The sequence below is a fragment of the Stegostoma tigrinum genome, chromosome 4 (assembly GCF_030684315.1).
Source record: "Stegostoma tigrinum isolate sSteTig4 chromosome 4, sSteTig4.hap1, whole genome shotgun sequence".
NCBI lineage: Eukaryota > Metazoa > Chordata > Chondrichthyes > Orectolobiformes > Stegostomatidae > Stegostoma > Stegostoma tigrinum.
This window is the reverse complement of record NC_081357.1, coordinates 20,235,325-20,252,748: the sequence shown is the minus strand read 5'-3', so window position 1 is coordinate 20,252,748 and position 17,424 is coordinate 20,235,325. Positions and strand designations below refer to the sequence as shown.

General features: G+C 42.9%; 1 protein-coding gene across 2 annotated transcripts in view; it reads right to left on the bottom strand.

Moving 5' to 3' along the window:
* mertka (c-mer proto-oncogene tyrosine kinase a) overlaps positions 1-17,424 on the bottom strand; it is a 120,694-nt gene that overhangs the window by 76,103 nt on the left and 27,167 nt on the right. The gene's annotated exons all lie outside the window — the stretch shown is intronic.

The following is a 17,424-nucleotide window of genomic DNA, read 5'->3' as shown; positions in this document are numbered from 1 at the left end:
CCTTGCAAGATGGTACTCTTACAAATAGACATTTGATGTACAATGATTTTGGGAAACACAAGCAGTTAATCTCGCCAAGGTGAAATGCCAAGAAAGCATCAATACCACCCCATGGGCCATCTGAGGCCCTGAAAGGATGAGGTTGATTATTAATAGTTTAACCTAAAATTTGTTTTCAAATAAATTTTTTTGTTGATATTTAGTTCTTGTTTTTTGCTTGTAAATATGTTGACCGAGTACAATTCCTAGTAGCTGGTAATTTATACTGGTATTGTGGCCTTGACAGGAAATAGCAGTGGAGGATAGGATGGCACTGCTGCCTCACAATGTCAGGGACCCGGGTTTGATTCCAACCTTGGGTGACTGAGTGGAGTTTGCATGTTCTCCCATGTCTCCACTGGTTGCTTTGGTTTCTTCCGACAGTCCAAAGATATGCAGGTTAGGTGGACTGACCATGGTATGTATGGGGTCATGGAGGGGGTATTGTGGGATGATCTTCAGAGGGCTAGTGCAGACTTGATGGGCTGAATGGCCTCTTTCTGCACTGTAGGGATTCTATGTTTTGATCATAGATGGCACCTCAGCCAAACTCCATCCTGTTTTTATTTGCAACCTACAAGTGACTCAGCCCAGAAGCACCAGACTGCAAAAGGGTAGAAGGAACTTTAGTTGTTGCTCTCTTTCCATATCTTAAAGGCAATGAGACGGATTATCTAACTGTTACTGCTATTCAGCTGAGAGGAGGAATCTCCACATCGACCTGGAATTGAAGCAAGGGCCCTACTACTATTTATGCCTTGGCAATTCATTCAGTAAATCTGCTGAATCACTGGGGGAGTCACAACTGACGGTTTCATTCTAACATCAGGCTTAAAATTTCTAATAATGAAACTAACAACCAACATTGACAAGAAATAATTTGCACAATAATTAAGACCTATCCCCAAAAATTCCTTGCTCAGAGGAAGAACCTTTATTTTCTTGATTGTTGATATCCCTAATTCACACTTTGCAACTCTTCCTAAAACATATTTTGCTGATTTCTCATAGCCAGAGAAATCACAGAACTCCTTGGAAGAATGAGCTAAAATGCAACCAGTTGGCTTCAGACTTTGATACTAAATAGAACTCAAACAAATATGCAGCACATGCGTGTTTTTCACAAAACCAACTACAAAAACCCACATAACTGGATGACATGATTTCTATTCCTTCAGAGTTTAATAGTTAAAGTTTTCATTGCTCTGTCACTCATCAGCAAGCAGGTATGTGGATACTGATAAGCCTCACAAACTCTGCATCACTAATCCATGTGATTCCATTACACACTGTTCACAATTTTCTATACATCCATTGCTATGGACAGGAAGCCAGAGTAGTTGTGTGTTTTTATTATAATTTGTTATTCTAAGAAAATGGTCACTGTTGGAAAAGTTGGCATTTTTTTGTCGATGCTTAGTTAACCTGAGATGGTAATGGTGTGCATCACGATTTAAGATTAATCTGAGTGATTGCTGCAGGTTATGGTTTGCTAACACTTCAACCATTTAGGGTGGAACTGGAATTACACACAGACCTAAAAGGACAATCCAAAACTTACAGGCCATTTTAACTTCATGAGGTTAAGGAAGTGAAATCATGATGATAGAGGACAATAGTATCTTAGAAACTCATAAAGTGGGAGAATTTCAGCCTTTAATGGCTGCACTGTTAGCATTTCTTAAAAACTGAAGAACCAAAGTGCAAAATTACTAGTTTCACATTCATACATTTTCTCATGGAAAGGAAGTTCTTTTAATTGAGATTTTTCTTATGAAATGTAGACAGTCCCAGTGTGAATTCTAACACAGCCAATTTTATATGACCCATGGAAAATACACATTGCAAGATCCTGTGGTTTTCCTGTGCAATTGTAGTTGGTTTCAGGAAAACTGAGTCTGTTTCTTGTGGCTCGCCTCAAATTTGGTGGGGTAGCAGAGAACTGTCCTGATTTTAATTTCACTGCTCCTTCCCAACATAGATTTCAAACAAAAAACACATTTTGAACAGAGTTAGCAGTAGGGCCGAGGAGTAACATCTCCTTGTAAAAAAGCTAACTCGTAACAATCTAGCATCAATGAAAAAGAGTGAAACTAAAAAAGGCAAAAGCACAAGAGGAGGATGAAGAAAGGGATTGTGAAAAAGAGAAAAGTCAACAAAAGTGAGAAGTAAAACCATAAGTTAAGTTGCCAAAGAATGTAATCATAATTAAAAGAAAGAAAAAGGATAATGCATTGGCGCTGAAGGGATATACATGGTAAGCTGAAAGTAATAATAGGACACGGTCCATATTGCAGTGGCTGGGGAGGGGTGAAGGAGAAGATGACTGTTAGTTAATAAAATTACCCAACAGAATGTGAGGCCATAACTATAATAAACTTAATAATGAATCCAACTGGATAAGAAATTCAAGCGAAGCACCTTTTCCACTCAAAGTGGAATCTAAAGGTGTTGTTAAGGAAAGTAGCATTGATAGATGCAATGGGAAGTGAGATGAGCCTATCGGAGTGAAAGGAATAAACAGATACATTAATACAGTTATCAGATGAAAAAGGTTGACAGGAGGCAAGTGTGAAGAATGGACCAAATGGGTTAACTGACCCATTTCTGAGCTGCAAATACTTTTGATCAAAAAACTCTCTGTCCAGGCAATACCAGGGTTTTCTTTCTTTTTGGGAAGTTGTCTTTCCCTTACAATTGCCTGCGCCTCCATGGTGATGATGCCTCCCTATTCATTTTTAAAAAAAATATGTTTGGAAGATGTGTGTTTCACTCACTGGGGCAGCATTTGTTGCCCAACCTGAACTGTCCTAGAAAAGGTAATAAAATGTGAGGCTGGATGAACACAGCAGGCCAAGCAGCATCTCAGGAGCACAAAAGCTGACGTTTCGGGCCTAGACCCTTCATCAGAGAGGGGGATGGGGAGAGGGAACTGGAATAAATAGGGAGAGAGGGGGAGGCGGACCGAAGATGGAGAGTAAAGAAGATAGGTGGAGCGAGCAGTTTCAAGGCCGAAGAGATTACAAGAGAGTTGCAATGGGAGAGAGATTCCCTGAGGTTGGTCCGGAGGGAGGAGGGTAACTTCTTCAGGTTAGGCATCCCTGGAAGAGGCTTCGCAGTGAGGTTAAAATAGTATCAGAGATAATGGGAACTGCAGATGCTGGAGATATCTTGGAATTCTCCAGCATCTGCAGTTCCCATTATCTCTGTCCTAGAAAAGGTGTTGGTTATTAGTCAACTTGCTCTACATCGGCATACTCTTTCTTTAATTTTTATCATTGTCCAGGCTGATATTTCTCCATCTTCTCCAAATTTTACAACTTTTCCTGCTGTGAGGTCTGTCAGAATAGATAACAGATAAACCAGAGAAAGTGAAAAATGTCACTCACAAACTGAGGATCACCAATGGGACGCCGTTGGATCAGCCTTATGACTATGTATTATTTGGTTCACGGTGTGAAATAACTCGCATTGCAGAACCTATTTATAAAGAGCTTTAAAGCAAAGCCAAAAAAAGTGTTTGCAGCCTCATCAAAGACATTAGCTTTCTGCTAAAAGATCTATATACTTTGTATGATCTGCTAGTTAAGATGATGGAAGTCAGGATCTCAAAGTTGCAGAAATAAGACCAGAAGAAATAGCAGCAGATGTAGTCCATTCACCCAAGTGAGTCTGCTCCACTATTCAACGAGACCATAACTGATTTGATAATGCTCAAATCTTCTTCCCCATTATACTTGAATTAGCACACATCTGAATAAGCAGCTGAAAATTTCCTCAGACCTGCTCCTGCCATGCTGTCAAAACATCCTCAAGATGGCTCTGCGGTTAGCACTGTTGCCAGGAAAGTGACTTCAATTCCAGCCTCGGGTGACTGAGCCTGTGTGGAGTTTGCAATATTCTCCACGTGTCTGCATGGGTTTCCTCCGGGTCTCTGGTTTCGTCCCATAGTACAAAGACGGGAACATTAGGTAGACTGGCTATTCTAAATTACCCATAGTGTCCAGGGATGTGTAGGTTAGGTGGGTTGGCCATGGGGTATGTAGGGTTACAGGGATACAATAAGGGTTGGGTCTGGGTGGGATGCTTTTCAGAGGGTCAGCATGCACTCAGTGCGCCGGATGGCCTGCTTCCACATTGGAAGGATTCTATGCAATGGAAAAGGTTTCGGGTGGAAACAAGGTTTTCAGTACAAAGTTATAGTAACAGCTCAGAAACCCAGTGCACTGTGGTGAAACAAACCGGATAGACATTAGGTGAACACACAACAAATTCTTCGCGGCTCTTAAATCACCAACAGTCAAAAACACTAGGGATCCTTCTGGGGGCTGACATTGGTTAAAAATATGCAAATGAGAGAATGATGTGTGCATTGCTGATGTTAAAGATAGGGAAAATATCACAAGTCAAACTATATGTACAAAGAGAGTTTAGAGGTGGAATTTGCCAAATTGACAAAAATGACATGCTAAAAGACGTGAAGGAACTATTTATTTTCCTACTGGATCAAATTTTTTGACAACAAATCAAATATACATCAAATATTTTGCAACATAAACTGATTTAAAGTTCAATCTGCCTGCAGACAACATTTACAATGTACAGGTGGCATGACAATGTCCTTACGTCAGGGTCAAGAGATTCTCTGTTCAAATCCTAATTGCTCCAGAGGTGTATAATAACATGTATAACTGATTTATTATGATGTATACAGTACTTACAATGTGAGTCGGATTACTTAGAGTCATAAAGTCGTAGAGATATACAACACGGCACAGACCATTCAGTCTGACTCATCCAAGCCAACCATATTTCCTACATAAATGTAGTCCCATTTACCAGCATTTGGCCCTCTTCCTCTGGCAGCTGATTCCATACACATGCCACCCTCTACATAAACAAGTTGCCCCTTAGGTCCCTCTTAACTCTTTCCCCTCTCACCTTAAGCCTATGCCCCTCTAGTTTTGGACTCCCCGGCTCCAGGGAAAAGACGTTGTCTATTTACCCTATCCATGCCCCTCATGATTTTATAACCCTCCATAAGGTCACCCCTCAACCTCTGATGCTCCAGGGAAAATAGGCCCTGCCTATTCAGCCTCTCCCTTTAGCTCAAACCCTCCAAACCCAAAACCATCCTTGTAAAGAGAGAACAAGGTGTAGAGCCAAATGAACACAGCAGGCCAAGCAGCATCAGAGGAGCAGGAAGGCTGATGTTTCGGGCCTAGACACTTCTTCAGAAACAGGAGAGGGGAAGGCGATTCTGAAATAAATAGGGAGACAGGGGGAGGCGGATAGATGATGGATAGAGGAGAAGATAGGTGGAGAGGAGACAGACAAGTCCAAGAGGCGGGGATGGAGCCAGTGAAGGTGAATGTAGGTGGGGAGGTAGGGAGGGGGATAGGTCAGTCCAGGGAGGACGGACAAATCAAGGTGGGTGGAATGAGGCTAGTAGATAGGAGATGGGGGTGGGGCTTGAGGTGGGAGGAGGAGATAGGTGGGTGGGGACAAACTGGCCTGGTTTTGGGATGCGGTGGAGGGGATGGAGATTTCGAAGCTTGTGAAGTCCACATTGATACCATTGGGCTGCAGGGTTCCCAAGCGGAATATGAGTTGCTGTTCCTGTAACCTTCAGGTAGCATCATTGTGGCACTGCAGGAGGCCGAGGATGGACATGTCGTGTGAGGGATGGGAGGGTGAGTTGAAATGGTTCACGGCTGGGAAGTGCAGTTGTTTAGTGCAAACTGAGCATAGGTGTTCTGCAAAGCAGTCCCCAAGCCTCCATGTGGTTTCCCCGATGTAGAGGTAGCCACAAGGGGAACAGCGGATGCAGCACATCACATTAACAGATGGGCAGGTGAACATCTGCTTGATGTGGAAAGTCTGGGATGGGGGTGAGGGCGGAGGTGTAGGGGCAAGGAAGCACTTCCTGCGGTTGCAGGGGAAAGTGCTGGGTGTAGTGGGGCCAGAAGGGAGTGTGGAGCGGACAAGGAAGTCCCAGAGAGAGTGGTCCCTCTGGAAAGCAGATAAGGGTGGGGAGGGAAAAACGTCTTTGTTTGTAGGATTGCAGATGGCGGCAGAGGATGATGCATTGGATCCGGAGGTTGGTGAGGGGTACATGGGGACAAGGGGGATTCTGTTTTGGATGTTATTGCGGGGACGGGGGGTGTGAGGGATGAGTTGTGGGAAATGTGGGAGACACGGTCAAGGGCATTTTCGACCAGTGTGGAGGGGAAGTTGCAGGATGTAGGGAGTGGAATGCCTCATCCTGGGAGTAGATGCGGCGGAGGCGAAGGAATTGGGAATAGCGGGTGGCATATTTGCAGGAAGGTGGGCCGAGGAGAGGTGTATTCTAGGTAGCCGTGGGAGTCGGTGGCCTTGAAATGGATATCGGTTTCTAGATAGTTGCCTGAGATGGAGACAGAGAGGTCCAGGAAGGAGAGAGAGGCATTAGAAATAGTCCAGGTGAACTTAAGGTTGGGGTGGAAGGTGTGGGTGAAATGAATGAACTGTTCAAGCTCCTCTTGGGAGCAAGAGGCGGCACCGATACAGTCATCACTGTAACGGAGGAAGACGTGGAGTTTGGGGCCAGTGTAGGTGCGGAAGAGGGACTGTTCCACGTAACCTACAAAGAGGCAGGCATAGCTTGGGCCCATGCGGGTACCCATGGCCACGCCCTTTATCTGTAAGAAGTGGGAGGAATTGAAAGAGAGGTTGTTGAGGGTGAGGATGAGTTCGGCTAGGCGGATGAGGGTGTCAGTGGAGGGGGACTGGTCGGGCCTGCGGGACAGGAAGAAGCGGAGGGACTTTAGGCCATCTGCATGGGGAATGCAAATGTATAGGGACTGGATATCCATGGTAAAGATGACGTGTTGGGGACCGGGGAACTGGAAGTTCTGGAGGAGGTGGAGAGCGTGGGTGGTGTCACGGACGTAGGTAGGGAGTTCCTGGACCAAGGGGTGGAAAATAGAGTCAAGATAGGTGATGAGCTCAGTGGGGCAGGAGCAGGTAGAGACAATGGGTTGACCAGGGCAGTCAGATTTGTGGATTTTGGGAAGGAGATAGAAGTGGGCGGTGCGGGGATGGGGAGCAATGAGGTTGGAGGTCAACTGAGGTGATGAGGTTGTGGATGGTTTGGGAGATGATGGTTTTGTGGTCGGGGTGGGGTCACGATCAATGGGGCGGTAGGAGGAGGTGTCGGAGAGTTGGCGCCTGGTCTCGGCGATGTAGAGGTCAGTGTGCCATACTACAACTATGCCTCCCTTGTCCACGGGTTTTGTGGTGAGGTTGGGGTTGGAGCGGAGGGAGCAGAGGGCTGCATGTTCTGCAGGGGAGAGGTTGGAGTGGGTGAGAGGGGTGGAGAGGTTGAGGCGGTTGATGTCTCGACGGCATTTGAGATGTAGCAGTCGAGGGAGGGTAGGAGGCCTTGGGGTGGTGTCCAGGAGGAGGGGGTGTGTTGGAGGTGGGAGAAAGGGTCAGCAGAGGGAGGGCTAGGCTATCGGTTGAAGAAGTAAGCGCAGAGGCAGAGGCAGCGGAGAAACTGTTCAACGTCCAAGCCTGACTGGTATTTGTTGGTGTGTGGGTGGAGGGGGACAAAGGTGAGCCCTTTACTGAGGACTTGTAAATCCTTGCAACATCCTTGTAATTCTAATCTGAATGCTTTCAGTTTCACAAATAACATCTTTCCTATAGCCAGGAGACCAGAATTGCATGTAGTATTCCAGTCGTGGCCTAACCAATGTGCTTGCATTTAAAAGGTGCTACAATCCTTTAGCAATCCGTGGTTCTGAATAAAAGTTATTTCCTTTTGTAATCCCCAACAAAAATATGGAAAAAGGCAAAGATATAGCCTTTACAACAGTTAAATAAATATGTTACTAAAGTTCGTGTTACATCTAATTGAATACATGTATGTATTGGTCATTGGGTCACATTTCCATCCTTTAAAATATGACTAATTTTGTTAAAAGTCAAATAAAATTAGCAGCATTTTATTTTTCTCCAAAGCTCTAAGAAAAGCTTCTGTGAAACAGAAGGCTAAAACATTTAAATTTAACTAGACTCTATTACGTGTTCCGTTCTGAATGGAGGATCAGAAGCTGCCAAGGTCACCCCTTCATTTTGCAAGGCTGAGTGAGCATAGCAATCAGTCACATTTGTCTTCAATTCTCAAAGCAGCTTCTCACTAATTTTCATTTCTCAATTCATAATTGGAAACACATTCGAAATGCTGCTTTGACGTAATTTCATCTGTGTCAGTGCAACACTTTTAAAGTATCTTCAAAGGCTCAGGATTTTCTGTGGCGTATCTTTGAAAATCCTCCAGTGCAAGCAAAAAGGCATGGAGCAGATCCTTTGTTTTTGATTCAGTAGAGTCAATTTACACGGTACTAAATACTTTTGAGGAAGGCTGTGCTCAGATAGGTAGGTCGTGAGCAAAGTATGAATGGAGTTCTTTGTCATCACGTTTCAGCCAGTAGTCAGCAGTTCACCATTCATATTACAAAGTTGCAACCTGACTTTTTGCTGTGGTGGAGTGGTAAACTGGGAAGCTGCCTAAATACAAAGGCAGTACTGTTATAAATCTGGAATTATCTAGAGACTGGGAATAAAGAAATAATCAAATTCAATGTCAGAATTTTCAGTGGGTTTAACAACTTGTACGAAACAAAGAATAATTTTTCTCCACAATGCCCCATCAGTGGGTCACTCCACTTGACCTGGCTCCAGTGCCACCACAGAAATGTAGTAGCTATTCACCTTCAGGAAGTCAAAGAGGATTATTTCTGAGACATTCAGATCAATATAGCCTGAATGACTTCCAGTGCCACTGCACATTAAATGTTTTGATGTCCAGAGGGGAAACCTCCTTTTCAAAGACCACCTAATGCAGGACTTCTGTTGACACAGACTTTAAAAAAACAACTCCCACATGTGACTGAAATCTCAGCTTACAGGAACACACTCCACATCCCAAAAACTGATCGCACCCCCACCTGGCAGTGACACACTCCCCGGAAACAGACCGAGATGTGATCTCACATGAACATACATACACTGTATAAACAGAAGTAGACCATTCAGGCCTTTCAAGCCTGCTCATTCATTCAATAAAATTGTAACTGATCTGTTGGCATTTCATATTCCACATTCAAATATCCTCCCGATAACGTGGATTCCCCTGCCTAACAAGTATCTACCGACCTACGCTTAAAAACATTCAATAGCTCTGCAGTCTCATGTTTCTGATCAACACCAGCTTGAGAGGTCTTGACCTATTCTTGTAACTAACAAATCATAATAAAATAATTCAATATTTCACTGGTGTATAACATTGAGCAAGAATAATCCTTTGCAACCTGGCTGTATGTTCATTTAAATAATCTTGTACTCCCATGATGTGCATCTTCAGCTTGGGAAGTTGAAGCTGGTGATCCACCTCACAGAGCCATGGGCCTTGAGGTTCTGCCATAAACAGCAATAACTGAGAAAAGACTGGGCCAGTGAGCTGCACGGCATTAATGAGTGCGAGCCTCTCATGTGGCAGGGTCGTAGACATGCTGTCAGTCTGCCATATGTTCCCACCCTGGCATCAAATGAATGTCCGAGCCATGCTGAAAGAAGTGAGTTTAGGAGTGAAGTAACATATAAGTTCCTTCTAATTCTGTGTCCCAATGCCAAAAGTTGCAATTGTCTTAGCTTCTGCGACAGCAATGTGAGCTCTATGGAAACAGTCACAGCAGCTAAGATGGTCTCCACTGTGGTGGTTACTACTCCTACTTTCCTGGCACTGACCATTCACTCCGTCCAACTGGGTCGGATTAGCCTGAGACTAAAGCCTCAACTAAGGACTACTCTTTCTTTGAGCCAGTATGTGTGTAAACTTGCTCGTTGATTGCTCAGGGCATTGGCTGTGCTTATCCATCAGCCTTGAAGTAAACACAAATAACCTAGAGTAGGGTCGTGTAGTGAATCCTGTGAATTGCATTTTTTTCAAAAAACATCCTTCAAGTGGCATCCTATCCCTCTGCACATGTGGCCAGTAATTCATCATGTGGCAACTCCTTCTTAAACCAAGTCTGTGAAGAACACACGACACCTGTCACTAAACTTGCTGTGGTTAAAACCATAATGCTGCACCTTCAGGAAGGTTTCCGTTTGGAAACCTCAATAAAAGAAAACATTTATTGAAGTTGATGATGAAAAAAGGCTTCCCTATCAATCACATGGTTGACGTAGAAGGGTGGAACCAATCCACTACTCTGCACCAGTCTGGGGCTTTCTTATGTGTAAGAGGTTAAGGACAAATAAATCTTAGCAGATGAGGAACTTGTCTTAAGTAACACGATAAGGTCAGTTACATCATAGTAATGACCAAAGAGCTTCATTGCTCTGATGATAAATGATGAGTAAAAAGACTTGACTGTCTCCTTCTACAAGTGATGAAGCTCCCCAAGGCTCTGCCCAGTTTGTGTGTTATACATCTTTGTGGGAAGGCCTCAGCTTAGCCCATGTGTCAATGCTCTCATATTTATTACCTTACATAACAACAGTAGTCCCTGCAATGCCAAGACACTGCTGATGTGGGGCATCACTCACATCATGCCAAATAATTGAACTGTTTACCTCATCCTGCAAGTCATTTTACTTAAGCGCTGAAAACAAAAGGTCCTGAAATGATAGCTCATGGAATCTAGAAGTAGAACAGCACAGATGAGGCTGTTCGGCCCACTGCTCCTAAGGATGGCTCATTAAAAGGGCATCATTACAGAGGGCCAATTTCCTGCTTTATCCCAATACCCTTGGACATTATTTCTAACCAAGTAATTGTCCAATGCCCTCTTCAATGTCTCAGTTGAACTTGCCTGCCTCCACCACACTTCCAGGTAGCGCATGCCATACTGAGCTACTTACTGAGTGAAAACATTTTCCTTCACCTCACACTTACTTCTTTTGCATTCACCAAATCACTGCCCTCTCATTCTTGTTCCTTTTCCAAGCAGGAATGCTTTCTTCCTTTACTACTCTATCCAGCCCGTTCATGATATTGAAATTGTCAATCAAATCTCCTCTTACAGTTCTTCGCTCCAAGGGAACAGTCCAATTTTGTACACCTTTCCTCATCGCTGATGTTTGGCATCCCTGGGACCTTGCTTACAAACAACCTTTGCACTGTCTCCAAAGCATTCACATCCTTCCTGTAATATGTTGCCCACAATTGTAAACATTATTCCAACTGGGACCTAACAAGGTGTCTAATACAAGTTCATTACTTCCCTACCTTGCCCCTATTTTTAAAGCCAAGGATGCTCTATGTTTTACTGTCTACCTGTCCTGATATTTTCATGATTTGTATACAGATCAATGTTACACATACACACACATTTTATATTATTATATACACACACACACATACACACATACAAAATAATTTGAAACCTGGCATTTGCGCGTTTGTCCTGACCAGGGCAAAGTGAAAAGCTTCAATAATATGTCACTCTTTTCAGCAATTTCATACGTTCTTCTATTTTTTTCTGATTTCAATGCATAAATTTTCAGACTTCAAAACTTGGCATCAATTTTAAATTGTAGGCATTAAGCACTTGCTTTCCACATTGGACATCTGTTTTTGATCAAGCTGAAGACTTGAGTCTCCCTGCAATCATTGCCTCCTGTCCCAACTGACAGCGGTTTCCCAGATGGCCCTCAAGCCAAAAACACAACCGAGATCAACAAAGTTCAACCACATTGCCTACTGTATATGAGCCTCAAAACAGGACCGTCCTTGCAATGAGAACACAACAGAACTAACACAAAAACAATTGTACTTCACATGCCATCAATATAGAACATAGAACAATACAGCACAGTGTAAGCCCTTCAGCCCACAATGTTGTGCCAACCAACTTTCCTACTCTAAGAGCAAACTTTCCTGCATACCCTACATTTTACTATCCTCCATGTGCCTATGCAAGAGTGACTTAAATGTCTTGAAAGGTATCTGACTCCATGACCACTGTCAGCAGCGCATTCCACACACCCACCACTCTCTGTGTAAAGAACCTACCTCTAACATCTCCGCTATACCTTCCTCCAATCACTTTAAAATTATGCCCCCTCGTAACAGTCATTTCCTCCCTGGGGAAAAGCCTCTGACTATCCACTCTGTTTATGCCTCTCATCATCTTGTACACCTTTATCAAGTCACCTCTCATCCTTCTTCACTCCAATGAGAACAGCCCGAGCTCCCTTAACCTCTCCTCATAAGACCTGCCCTCCAGTCCAGGCAATATCCTGGTAAATCTCCTCTTCACCCTCTCTAAAGCTTCCACATCCTTCATATGAGCACAATATTCCCAGTGTGGTCTAACCAGGGTTCTAAAGAGCTGCAGCATAATCTTGCAGCTCTTAAACTCAATTCCCCTGCCAATGAAAGCCGGCACACCATATGCCTTCTTTACAACCCGATCAACTTGGGTAACAACTTTGAGGCATCTATGGACATGGACCCTAAGATCCCTCCATTCCTCCACAGTGCCAAGAATCCTGCCATTAACCCTGTATTCTGCATTCAAATTTGACCTTCCAAAATGAATCACTTCACACTTTTCTGGGTTGAATTCCACCTGCGACTTCTTTGCCCAGCTCTGCATCCTGTCAATGTCCTGTTGCAACCTCCAACAGCTCTCCATGCCACCCACAACTCCACCAACCTTCTTGTCATCGGCAAACTTACTGACCCACCCTTCCACTTCCTCATCCAAGTCATTTATAAAGATCATAAACAGCAAAGGTCCCAGGACAAATCCCAGCGGAACACCACTGGTCACCATGCTCCAGGTTGAATACTTTCCATCTACTACTACCTTCTGTCTTCTATTGGACAGCCAGTTTTATATCAAGCCACTGAATCCCATGCCTCCTTACTTTCTGAATGAGGCTACCCTGGGGAACTTTATTGAATGCCTTGCTAAAATCCATATACACCACATCCACTGCTCTGCCTTCATCAAGATGTTTTGTCACATCCTTAAAGAATTCAATAAGGCTTGCGAGGCATGACCTGCCCCTCACAAAGCCATGCTGTCTATTTCTAATCAAACTGTGCTTTTCCAAACAATCTCTCAGAATCCTCTCCGATAATTTGCCCATGACAGAAGTAAGCATAACTGGTCTGTAATTCCCAGGATTATCCCTATTCCCTTTCTTGAACAAGGGAATGGCATTTGCCACCCTCCAATCATCTGGTACTATGCCAGTGGACAGTGAGGGTGCAAAGATCATTGCCAAAGGGGCAGCAAACAGGGGAAGAAGCATACGCAAAGGTGCCAACCATTTTTAGCATCTCTGACAGGGCCAGCTGGAGGCCAAACACAAACAGCGAAGCAACTTGCGAAAACTTGAGCTTCCTACAAACCCAAATCAGCAAGATACTGCAGCATGTCGCACCGCTGGCAGGATTTGTGGATTCAATACTGAACTATTTAGTCACCTCAGGATCCACAACACCAGAGTGGAAGATGGTCATTCTTGGTCCTAAGGGGCTGCCTAAGAAGAAGAAATTAGACTATGCCCCGTGGCACCTATGGTGGACGAAGTAAATGTTTAAGCTGATGAATGGAGTGGCAATCAAATAGACTGCTTTGTTCTGATATAAATAAGAATCAGTCTGTTGAAATGACAGCACTTTAAATTTCTGTTCTGAGGAAGCATCACGGATCCAAAACGTTAACTCTGTCTTCTCCTCCACAGATGCTGCCAGGCTGCTGAGCTTTTCCAGCAACTTTGTTTTTGTTCCTGATTTACAGCAACGCAGTTCTTTTGGTTTTTACTCTAAATTTCAAGTCAGTTTTCAGCCTAGATTTAATGCTGACACTCTGAAGCAGTTCTGATGCTTTGTGTATTGTGTGAGATTATTTATACTGATTTTTTTTTGGGAGTTGAAGATAATATCCCTGTTAGAACTTGTATACTTGAGCATGTATGAGAAAATGCTCAAAGCAGTAATCAACAACTAGAGAGAAGTCTGCACTTAGCTACAAACTGAAATTTGAACTACCAGTAATGCCCAAAATAATTACATATCCCTCAATCCTTCAGCACCATCAAGCCAGCATTCGATGATAAATACAGAACTGCATGCTGGGAAAAGCATCAAGTATTGTTAAAAAAGAGGCATCAACCTGGTGAAGCAACAACACGACGTGCTAAACTGCAAAAGTAGAATTTTAGACAACCCAAGTGATATCGCTAAGTATCAAGTTAAAGCTCTGCAAAACTACAATGATAAGGCCAGGGATGGGGTGGGACAATTAAGTAACTAGTGAAGAAAGAGATACTGTACTATGAAGGAGGAAGTGGGAACACGAAGTGTTAACACTATGAGTAAATTTCCAAATGACTGCACTTCACTCTCCCTCTGAAGTCACCTCTGTGGGTGCGGGGAAAGGCCAGCCGCTTACTTTCATTTTTCTCCCCAGAGGCTGCCAGACGTGTTGAGTACTTCTAGCATTTTCTCCATTTACATACCTGACTGTAAAGTTGGTTTCAGAACAAGCTCAATTGCTTTTTGTGTTGTTGAATGATTTATGGATAATTATCAAGAAAACAACTGAAGAAAAAAAAGCAGCTCGCAGTAAAATACTGCTTTCTCACCTTTGTGCCCAAGCCCAAGTCCAATAGCAAGTCACAGGGTTGAGGATTTGGATACCAAGGTCAATAGGTGTGATAACATGAGTTTCAGCAGACTCAACGCAAAAGCCACGATGAGTGTACAAACAAACCCGCCCACAACTCAATGGTAGAGAGCTTTTCGCTCAATCCAAAACCCGGTGGGGGTTAGACATTAAAAATGGCACTTAAGAAAATGGCTTACTTATTAATGACTCTTTCTGAATTAATTTCACAGGATGAGGGTGTTGCCAGCTAAGGCAACATTTATTGCCTATCCCTAATTGCCCAGAGGGCACTAAGAGTCAACCACATTGCTGTGGGCCTGGAGTCACATGTAGGCCACACCAGGTAAGGATGCCAGTTTCCTTCCCTAAAGAGCGTTAGTGAACCAAATGGGTTTTTCCTAACAATTGAACGCTGGTCATCATGAGATTCTTAATTCCAGATTTTAATTTAATCTGTCATTCAAACCTGGGTCTCCAGAACATAATCTGGATCTCAGGATTAACAATCCAGCAGTAATACCACTAGGTCATCGCCTACCCCATGACTGAAACAAGAGAAACAAGTAAATGTGTGCAATGGTCTCATTCACACAGATGGTGAGCGAACTCAGATCTATTTTGTAATTGCGCAAGCGGACAGTTTTACACATGTAGATTTTGCATTAATGTATGTAGCCATTCTTAAAGGTTTCTTCAAAGGAGAACTGGGTCTTCCTTTCATTTCTTCAAATTAGACATCAGCAACATTCCCTCACCCAGTCAAGCCTCAACCAGACTCTATACAAAATGTAACCCAAACTAACTCAATGCTTAATGGCAATCTCAAATTTGCTGTAGTATGGCTTGTGTGAAACGTGGGTCAGGGGCGATGTACTTTAAATTTGAGGAAATGGAGCAGGATGTAGAAAGTTTTAATCAATGCTGGAGGCTGAAAAAAAAGAGCAAAAGGTCATTTAGCAGCATTAAAGATCCTCCCAACTCTTGTTGGATTGAAGATTCCACCAGTTCGAAGCAAAAAGGCCAATTTGAGAACAAAAATAGAAGAGTCTTTAAGTGCATTGAGGGTTTTGCTGACAAAAGTAAGTTTTATTTGTCCAGAATGCCACTGATAATGTGCAGACTCAATGAATATGCACACACTTACCACATAATTACAATGCAAGGCAACAGCAGGGCAGCTGTTATTAAATCTAGCCCTTTAGCCATTACAAGCCAGCGCTTCATATGAATGTTCAATGACAAAGTTTTAGATTTGAAGCTTTATTTCAGGTGAACCAAACCCTTTAGTCATAAATATTGAAATTACAATTTCTTTATCATTTTTGGTGCAGTCAATGCTCATCTTGCACGGAGATATGCGCAAAGTTTAACCAAAAACATCCAGTGGTTTTGGAGCAGATTGACTTCGGGAGAATTAAACTCATTAAAAAAACCATAAGATTCCTTATCAATTTGGTTTTAACTGAGGTGAGTGGATGCTCAACTTACTTCAGTGTGGAATATTAGTACTTAAAGTAAAATATGCAGTAATCACAATGAAACTTGGCAGCTACATCCAGGTGAGAGTTTGCTGGGTCCAGGAGTGGAATCCTTACCCTCCTACCCAGGCAAGGCTTAGCAACAAACTTTATTAAAGCCAATTTCATGGATATGAGGGACAAGTTGGAGAATTTAGAAATAAAAGCTTGTCAGTAGTTAAGTGACGGCAAACATGTAAAGTAGTATTTCACAGTTCACAATGAATATTCCATCGTACGACAAAGCTCCACAGGAAAAACAATTGAACACAGCATTAGACAAAAAAATAGAGGCTTACAATAACAGTGAGTAGTAGTAAGGCTGAGGACTGGTTCTGTAGATTCTGAAACAGTTGGAGAATAGCAATTACAACACTATTGTGCCAGGAAAGACAGCAAGGAATCACAAGGAACCTCAGGCCACTTGGCCGGCTATCAGTTGTCAGGAAAGGAAATGGTAATAGGGCACTTAGAAAATTGAATGGTAAGAAGACAGAACCAACACAGTTTCATGAAACGGGAACTGAAAAAGGGGTTTGACAAATCTAGAAATTGCTGGAAAAGCTAATAGGTCTACCAGCATCTATAGAGAGAAATCAGAGTTAACATTTTGGGTTGAATGACCCTTCTGCAGTTCCTCGTTTCCAGCAATTTGTTTTTGTTTCTGATTTAGAGCAGTTCTTTCGGTTTTTGTTTGACAAATCTACTTGAGTTATTTGAGAATGCAATTGGCAATATAGATAAGAGAAGAACCATTAATGTACTTTATCTGACTTTTCAAAAGACATGCCAAATAAAATGTTATTGCACAAGGTAGGGAATCATGGTGTTGATGATAATACATTATAATGGAAACAAAATTGGTCAAAGCACAAAAATCAGAATGAGAAAAGTTTGAGTAACAAGTCACAGAGCCATACAGCACAGAAACAGACCCTTCAGTCCAAGCAGTCCATGCTGACCATAATCCCAAACTAAACTAATCCTAACTGCCTGCACTTGGCCCATATCTCCCCAAACCTTTCCAATTCAGGTACTCATCTAAATGTCTCTTAAACATTGTAACTATACTTGCAGCCACCAATTTCTCTGGAAGTTTATTCCACGCACGAACAACTCTCTGTGGAAACAAATTGGCCACCATGTCTTTTTTAGAACTTCCTCCTCTCATCTTAAAAATACGTCCCCTCGTC